The sequence below is a fragment of the Macaca mulatta genome, chromosome 17 (assembly GCF_049350105.2).
Source record: "Macaca mulatta isolate MMU2019108-1 chromosome 17, T2T-MMU8v2.0, whole genome shotgun sequence".
In the NCBI taxonomy this organism is placed as follows: Eukaryota; Metazoa; Chordata; class Mammalia; order Primates; family Cercopithecidae; genus Macaca; species Macaca mulatta.
The window spans coordinates 100,226,505-100,236,026 of NC_133422.1; positions in this window are offsets into that span (position 1 = coordinate 100,226,505).

Sequence of the window (9,522 nt, forward strand, 5' to 3'; positions counted from 1 at the left end):
GGTGATGAGTTTTAAAATACAACACCAATAGCACAATCAATTAAAAAGAATAGATGTGTTGGACTTTAGTTAAAATTAAAAACTTATGTTTTATAAAATAAATTGTTAAAAGAATAAAAAGACAATCCACAGACTAAAAGGAGATATTTGCAAAACACATATCAAATAAATGATTTATATATAAAATATACAAAGACATTTTAAAACTCACCAAAAAGAAAACATCATCATTAAAATAATTGTTGACAACGATATGGAGTAATGGGAACTTTGATCCACTGCTGATCAGAACTCAAAATGGCACAACTTCTTTAGAAGATAATTTGCCAGTTTCTTAACAAGGAAAAATATAGTATTATCATATAATCTAGCCATCAGGTTACCAGGTGTTTAACTAACTTATTTGAACATTTATATCCACACAAAGAGTGGCATGCGTATTTATACATGTGACAACTTCATTTATAATTGTTCCAAACTGGAAACAATCAAGATGCCTTTCAATAGGTGAATGAATAAATAAACTATGGTATATCCTTGTGATGAAATATTATTCAGTGATTTAAAAATGGGCTATCAACATACACAAAGACATGGATGAATCCTAAATGCATATTACTAAATGAAGGAAGTCAGTCTGTGAAACCTACCTACCCTTGAGTCCATTTACATGATATTCTGTGAAGAGCAAAACTTCAGAGCCAGTAAGCCATCAGTAATTTCTAGGGGAGGGGAAGGTTGACTGGGTGAATCACAAGGGCTTGTTTTAGGGCTGTAAAATTATTCTGTATGATACTGTAATGGTGGATATATGACACTACGAGTTTGTCAAAACCTTGGAGAAATGGTTAATCCTGGAGCTACATAAGGTAATATAGAACATAAGCCTGGAACATTTTGACATTTTAGAAAGTAAGAAAGTGCTAAACGAAGTTGCAATAATGTCAAAAGCACACAGCAGCTACTTAAAGTGTCAGATGACCAAAGCTGGAACAATTTGAGCAAAAATTTTTAAAAAATTGGATTATAACCCAAAGTACAAGAGAAATATCCATGAGTTCTTACTGATAGAGCTGAAGTACTGTGTAGAAATAGGGAAAAATTAACTTTACAGTGGAGGATCCTGACAAATACTACCTCAACCAGGTGATCAATGTTAACATCAATAGTAAGTTGTAAGTCATGTCGATAGTATAAACCCTTGATATGCTATGATGAGAATGTATTTTACCTTTGTGACAGTCCACCCCCCCCAACCTCTAAGTCCAGTCTAATCATGGTAAAAAGTCAGAAAAATTCTAACAAAGGAACATTTTACAAAAGATCTGACCAGCACTCCTCAAAACTGTGAAGGTCATTAAAAATAAGAAAAGGCTAAGAAACTGTCATAGCCAAGAAGAGCTCAAAGAGACAAGATTAGTGAAAGTTCTGTGGCATCCTGGATGGAATGGAATTCTGGAGCAGGCAAAAATATATAAGCAGGCTAAATATATATTACATTTATTATATATATATTTTTATGTATACTGTATATAAATATATATTATATATATTTGTTACAAATTTAATAATGAGAGCAAAACTTTAGAGCCAGTAAACAATTCAGTGATTTCTACGGGAGGGGAAGGGACATATAAAAATATATATATAATATACGTATTTAAAAATGTGTGTGTATGTGTATATAACATATATGGAGATATATGGAGCATTCTGTAATCTGTGTGATTTTTTTTTGTTAATTTAAAACTATTCTAACAATAATGTTTATTTTATAAAGTCAGAATAAAAATAAAAATCCAGAAAATGGTATAACTGTGAAACAGGACATTTATTAAGAAAAGGAACAAAATAATTAGATTTTTTTAGTAAGTTTTTTCTCATTATTCTGCTCATAGATAGTCATAAGTATTCAGTCAGGGTATATAAAATACTGAAGTATATAAGGAGTATCTATACTGAGCAAATAATTTTTATTTATTTGCAGCAACATATTGAGTCAAATATGATAATTCCCTTTCATAATACGTATTTTGGACTTTGCTGTCCAAGTGATTCTGATATTTCTAGAGTCTGCCCTTCATATTTTCCTGTTTCATAAACTAATGTGGTTATATTCTGAATGGAGAATCATAGCTTCAAATAGCAGAGTGGTGAGGTAGAAGAAGTGGGGGACTGAAAAATTGCAGTCCCCATAACGTGTTAGTTACTAAATTGCTATGGCCTAAAATTTTGCATGTAAAGTAGTATATGGCTATCCTTATATGTATGTTTAATTGAAAGAATGAAAGGATCTACTTCCCCAAGTGGTTTAATTCATAAAGCAATTCCTTTGCAAGAATGTGGAGAGACATGAGTGTCGTAGGTGTTCAATAATAGATTTCAAAAGTTGTCCTTGCAATTAATGTTTTATTATCAATAAAACTTGAAAGATAACTAGAGCTAACAAAAAGGCAATCACTGCAAAAATTACTGAACTTAGCTTCACTTTTATAGTGTTTTTTTTCTAGAGGCGGCTGGGTTCAAGAATAAGGTTAGTATATTCTTATTTTAGCTTATTACCTCTTTTTATTTTAACAGATGAGAATAGGCTTTATTCTTGGCAGCCTTCAGAAAAGGAAATATTTTCCTCTCTCTCTTCTAATTGCTTTTTCAGGATTCAAAAAATAAATAAATACTTGCTTACACAGTTCAGATATGAGAAGTATTTCTTCCTCTTGAAAATGCCTACTTTACATCAGCTTTGAATTGGTACTTGTCCTCAAATGAGTTTCTTGATCATTCTGAAGGTCTGACCTTGTATCAAAAGAAAATCATGCTCATTTCACAAAACCTTTCAAGATGGTGATTTTGAAGGGTGTATTAGTAACAGTTATGGCAAAGTTAGCTTCCTACATGTGGAAGAGATGAGTTTCTACTCATCTCCCCTAATTAACTGGTATGGTCATACCCTCAAATACCTACACCTAGGATATATGATGGACCAAACACTTCTTCCCTTCTCCTACTGCCTTGTCTGCTTCTACTATAGAGATTGTTGAGGCAAAAACTTCAGTTTCCCTTCTTTTTTACTGCTGGAAATGATTGCTTCTGGGCAGTGATATGTATGTCGAAGTCTCCCAATGTCACTCCCCTCTCCTTGACTTTCCCTCCTGAAGGTGCTAAACCCACTGCAGGAAGTTACAAAGGGTCTGGATTCTTGGTGTTATTCTCTCCAAATGTGGATGTTTTGCACAAGACACATTATCTCTGTTTAAGCCTCCTCTCTTAAGGAGATTTAAGAGAAAAATATTGAAAGTAAAAAATAAAAATAAATAAATAAACACTTCTAAGATACAGTAATGAGAAGTTGAGAAACCTACGAAGAAATTAAGGAAGCTTGAACCAGTAACATTTTCTGTTCTGAGTAGTTGAACCTAGTCCTAAATGCTGTAATAAATATGGAGACAGCAAAAGCCGCCGATGTCTTTTAAATGGCTAACACTCTATAGGTCCACAGGAATAATATCCAAGATACTGCAGGAAACTGTCATTGATAATACTGAAGTGCTTGAACAGTATTGAAGGAATTGTTTGAATGTATTAATTCAGTAATTCTGAAAGAATCCCTGTGTGAAAGGTAATATTCTCAGTCCCACTTTTTTCTTGAGCAGACTGAATTTAACAAATGTTTCAGTGATCTGTAAATATATAACTATGCTCACACAGCTGGTAAGTAAAGGACCTTAATTTATAACCTCATCTGATTCACAGGCTAAACTACTACCACTTTCCTACTTCTGGCCTTCTTGTGATATGACATATTAACCCTCTTTATTATTTAATAAATTTTTATGGAAGTCTAATCACATTATAACATATATACATAAAATTGCGAACTAATGAATTATCTAGTATAGAAGATAGAATCAGACTTAGAAATATGTTATATGACAGCAAGTCATACATTCACTCAATAAATACATTTTATTTAAATTAAATTAAAATTATTTAATATAAGCCAACTACATAATATTCAGTAGGAATATAATAAGTAGAATTAGACATGGTCCTGCCCTCTTGAAATTAACTGTGCAATGGTAGAGAAAAAAAATGAATCACAAAATTCGATATAAGATTACACTTTTTCTTTTTTTGAGACAGAGTCTCTCTCTGTTGCCCAGGCTGGAGTGCAGTGATGCGATCTCAGCTCAGCTCACTGCAACCTCTGCCTCCCAGGTTCAAGCAATTCTCCTGTCTCAACCTCCTGAATAGCTGGGATTACAGGTATGTGCCACCATGCCCGGCTAATTTTTATATTTTTAGTAGAGATGGAGTTTCACCATATAGGCCAGGCTGGTCTGGAACTCCTGACCTCGTGATCGGCCCACCTTGGCCTCCCAAAGTGCTGGGATTACAGGTGTGAGCCACCACATCCGGCCGAGATTACAATGTTTTTTTAAGTGCTATCAGGGGAGGGGTATAATTTGGTCTTCCTGAACAGTCAAGGAAAAGGCTCTGACAAAATAAAAATGAGATTAACTTGGATAATCGTAGGTTTGAACCAGGCAGCAAAGTAGGAGATTTAAGAGAAAAATATTGAAAGTAAAAAATAAAAATAAATAAATAAACACTTCTAAGATGCAGTAATGAGAAGTTGAGAAACCTACGAAGAAATTAAGGAAGCTTGAACCAGGAAGTGAGGGGAATCTGGTTCATGACAATATTGAAGAGAGGAAGGTAGGGTAAGTAGCAGCACTGTAAGAGAGCCTTGTACTCCAGATAGAGGGCTTGGGTCTCTATCCTGAAAGCAGCCGGGTATCATAGATTTTGGTCTTTATCCTAAGAGAGATGACGTGTTATAAGGTTTGTGTCTTTATTATAACAGGAGGGAGGATCATAGTATTGGGGTCTGTACCATAAAAACAGTAGAGAATAATAAAGTTTAAGTCCCTATCCTAAGAGCAATGGGGCTTCATAGGGTTTTGGTCTTTATCTCAAGAGCAATAGGAAATCATTAAGGATTTCTATTAGTAGAATACATTATCCTATCTGTCACTCTGGGTGATATATGGACAAAATTGGAGGGATAAGAAGATGCTTGATGTGGTGAAAACGATGAGAAAAACACATGGTATTGGTTTAGTCTAGGTGATATGGTCCAGATGAAATGGTGATGGTGGTGTTATGGTATGGATGGACATGGTTAACTTAGAAGCAGATATAGGTAAGAGATATTTAGAAAGTAAAATCAACAGAGATTGGTAATAAACATGTAATGGCAGGTGAAAGTGTAGGGAGATAAAGTATCATGTATTAGTCTTAGATTTCTGGTGTAAATAATTCAACAGAAAGTGGGATCATTGCCAGAAGTAGTGAACACCCCAAGAGAAGGAAAGAGGTTTGGAAAAGAAAATCATGAATTCCTTTTTGGACACAGTGAATTGAGAGGCCTTTAAGACATCCAGATGAAATGTCAAATAGCAATTTTTGATAGGGTTAGTGTCAGTGGGGAGTTCTAGGTTGAAAAAAACCAGATTTCCGAGAACTGATTTCAACATCTTACTGGTTCTCTCATTAAACTGATGAGTTAAATGACATTTGACATATGTTTATTTGATATTTCCATGAGAACTGTGATTTTACCTGTTTGAATGTTACATGTTAATGGGTTTAGAGGTATATAATCTGCCAAAATGTCCAGTTCATCAACTTAGAGCCAGGTAAACTGTGGGGCTGAAGAAATGGACCTGAATTGCTTAAGCCCATGAACAATTTTCCTGTCTCCCAGAGAGGGTATCAAATGGCAATAGATATTTAACCTTGTTCACTCTGTTTCTTTAACTGTGTTTCCTACTAACTTTATGTTTTGTTTTGTTGCTGGGTAAGACATAGCTGATGGCTTATTTTCCACTGGAGGAAGCAATTAAGAATTTGCCTTTATGATCTGCCAGTTCGATGATCGCTGTAGGTCTACTGTCTGTTGAATAAAAGAAGACATAATCTGGCTTATTATTCTCATTGCCTATTTTGTTTTACTTGTGAGCTCAAATCAATTAAGAATTTTATGCACTTGGGAAACTGAACTTCTCTTTGAGATCTCAGCCATCAAACTTTTGCATCTTTGTGTGTATTATTGACTTGTGGTGAAGTGGTAGGTGTCATACTGTGAGCTCTCTAACACGTTTGTGGCTCTGTAATTGTGAAAGATCTTGACCTCAGTTAGTGGATATAAATGTTCCTATCTCTTTAAATTAAAGAGGCACTATTCTGATTTGCTTTTTAAAGATAAATACACATATAAATCCAATTTTTCCAAATTCAAAAAAATAGAAAAATAAACTAACATTTTAAATACACTAGATTAAAATTTATCATCTTTAATAGTGTATTGTATACTTAAAATTTGCTAAGAGGATAGATATTAAGAGTTTTCACCACAAACACACAAAGATAACCATGATATGTGACAGATACATTCACTAAGTTGTTTGTGTTTATCACATCACAATGCATGCTTGTCTCAACATCAAGTTGTACATTAAATATTTGGTTTGTGTAAAAGTAATTGCTGTTTTGCATCAACCCAATACACACATTTTTTGCATGTTAATTATAAACCAATAAAGTTAGAAAACATTAAAATGTTTTTATAAAATTTTTAGTTCAGAAGCATGTTTAAATTCCAAGTGTATCTAATTCCATTATTAGGCAAATTATATAAATAATTTCATTTATTAAAAAGTCTATGTTTTTTCTGCTATAGCCACACTAAATATAATTTGACCTACAATTCACTTTATTTTGGTTGCTTTTCTCATGATGATAAGAGTCAAACTGCAATTTCTGGGTTTATACTGGTCTATCGATCATAAAAACGAACATTATTTCTGAACAATGCTTAAAATATGAAAAATTGCATTAAATTATTATTATGATAAACCTTTTCTATCAATAGTAATTATGTGTTGTAGCGTGACAGCTTTAACTTAGTTTCTAACTTCTTTAGGTTACTTAAGATCTTGACTAATGTTAAATACCCTTAAAATTGGAGGATTCTTAGAAAACAAAATAATTTCTAATGAATGTATAACAGTTGAGTCCTTGACTGCTAAATATAAATTTAAGTTTACATACTTGTGCTTATTATTTTTATATGCTGTCCAGAAGACTATCTGTTGGGCTACATCCATATCAATAAGTATATTTATTTTTGCCATGGCAAGCAGATGTAGAGGATGGATGACATGGCCACCAGGTATGTTTCCTGAGACCTTTGGTAATACAGCAAACACCATATAACATCAGTTCTTAATTATTCCCCCATTAACCCAGTTTTTTCTGTGAAATAAGCTTAATCAAATGGGCGATCGAGACTCTACTAAGGATAATAGAGTCAGGGAAACACAAGTGCATATATTTTTGTCTTTCAAGGAAAAGAATTAGTTTTGTCTTTTAGGAAAGTGACAGATCTTTCCAGAATATGAAAGAGCATAGTGGAAAACAAAACTTAGAAATTGAATTTTGTCTTTGTTAATAACATATGAATCTAAAACAAAACTAAAATGTTTTGTATTTTGACAAATTTCACTCGGTTTCTGATGTGCTTGTTACCTTGGATTATTGATGTGTGACTTGCCTACAATGTAAAAAGTCATTTTTTAATCTTTTGTGTAATCAAAATTCTGATAATAGGTAATAGAGATTCTGTATCCCACTTGAATAATTTTCTGTGTTTACTTTAATATATCTTTGATTACTAAAAATAAAACATTTTCTTGCTTTGGAAAGAGCTAAGAATATAACTGTGAAAACTTCTAAGTTTACTTTAAAATATTTTGATGTTATTTTGATGAATTAACCAACCATTGTTTTTTAGGTATTCATGATCTTATCCTAAACAAATGCCCAAATCTCCACTAACAATTATTTAGATTTTGGCTGTCTAAGATTATATCCTAAATTAATAAAAACAAATAAAGTGTCTACATCTCTTGAGATTTCATAAAAATGTCTTCTGTCACGTTATGAAAAGAGCAATGCTACAAATAATTATGTTTTGTGAGGTGGCCTATATTTCTTAAATTACCTCAACACTATGGTGAGAGCTGCATAGCAAGCATTATTCAATTCGGAAAGATCCTCAGGCATTGCTAGATAAAATTTAAATAGAAAAATATAATTGTATTAGTCTCTTTGGCTGCCATAATAGAATAGTACTGTCTGGGAGGCTTGAGGAACAGAAACCTATTTTCTTACAGTTCTAGGGGCTGGAAATCCAAGACCATGGTGCTGGCAAGGTGGGTTTCTGTTGAGGTCTCTCTCCTTGATTTTCAGACGGCCGCCTTCTCACTGTGTCCTCACATTGCCTTTTCTTTTTTTGTGGGGGGGAAGGGGTGTAAAATATTTTTATTTCCTTCTTTTTTATTTATTTATTTATTTATTTATTTTATACTTGAAGTTCTAGGGTACATGTGCACAATGTGCAGGTTTGTTACATATGTATACATGTGACATGTTGGTGTGCTGCACCCATTAACTCGTCATTTACATTAGGTATATCTCCTAATGCTATCCCTCCCCCCTCCCCCCACCCCATGACAGGCCCCGATGTGTGATGTTCCTCACCATGTGTCCAAGTGTTCTCATTGTTCAGTTCCCACCTATGAGTGAGAATATGCAGTGTTTGGTTTTCTGTTCTTGCGATCGTTTGCTCAGAATGATGGTTTCCAACTTCATCCATGTCCCTACAAAGGACATGAACTCATCCTTTTTTATGGCTGCATAGTATTCCATGGTGTATATCACATTGCCTTTTCTTGTTTAATAAATGAAATTGTGTCCTTGAAGTTCATGCATTGAATTCCTAACCATGAATAGGGCTCTATTTGGAGACAAGGGCTTTGTGGAGGTAATGAAGTTTGAATGAGATAGATAATTCCTCTCTTCTCCATTCTGATATCATTGGTTATTACAATAAATTGGCCAAAGCCATTCCGTCTTCGTCATCTACAGGTAGTTTCTCTTTACTCTCTTGTTGGATACTGATGTAAGATTTGTGTGTCTTCAGTAAAAGTGGGCTCTTAGAGCCTTGTGGAAATGTTTGTACCAGCAACTTTAACTTTTTATACTTCCAGAATTGTCTCTTGTGTACAAGCTACTGAGCTGATGTTACTTAACCAACTCTCAGATGGCAACCATCCACTTAGTCAGGCTTTCCAGGACACTTTATGATCCAGAAAGAGACCTTCCTCCTTTTCATCTTTTTCTTTTTTCTTTTTTCTTTTTTTTTTGAGATGGAGTCACTCTATTGCTCAGGCTGGAGTACAGTGGTGTGATCTTGGCTCACTGAAGCCTCTGCCTCCTGGGTTCAAGCAATTCTCCTGTTTCAGCCTCCCCAGTAGCTGGGACTATAAGCACCTACCACCATGCCTGGCTAATGTTTGTATTTTTAGTAGAGACGGGCTTTCACCATATTGGTCAGGCTAGTTTTGAACTCCCGAACTTAGGTGATCTGCCTGCCTCAGCCTCTCAGAGTGCTGG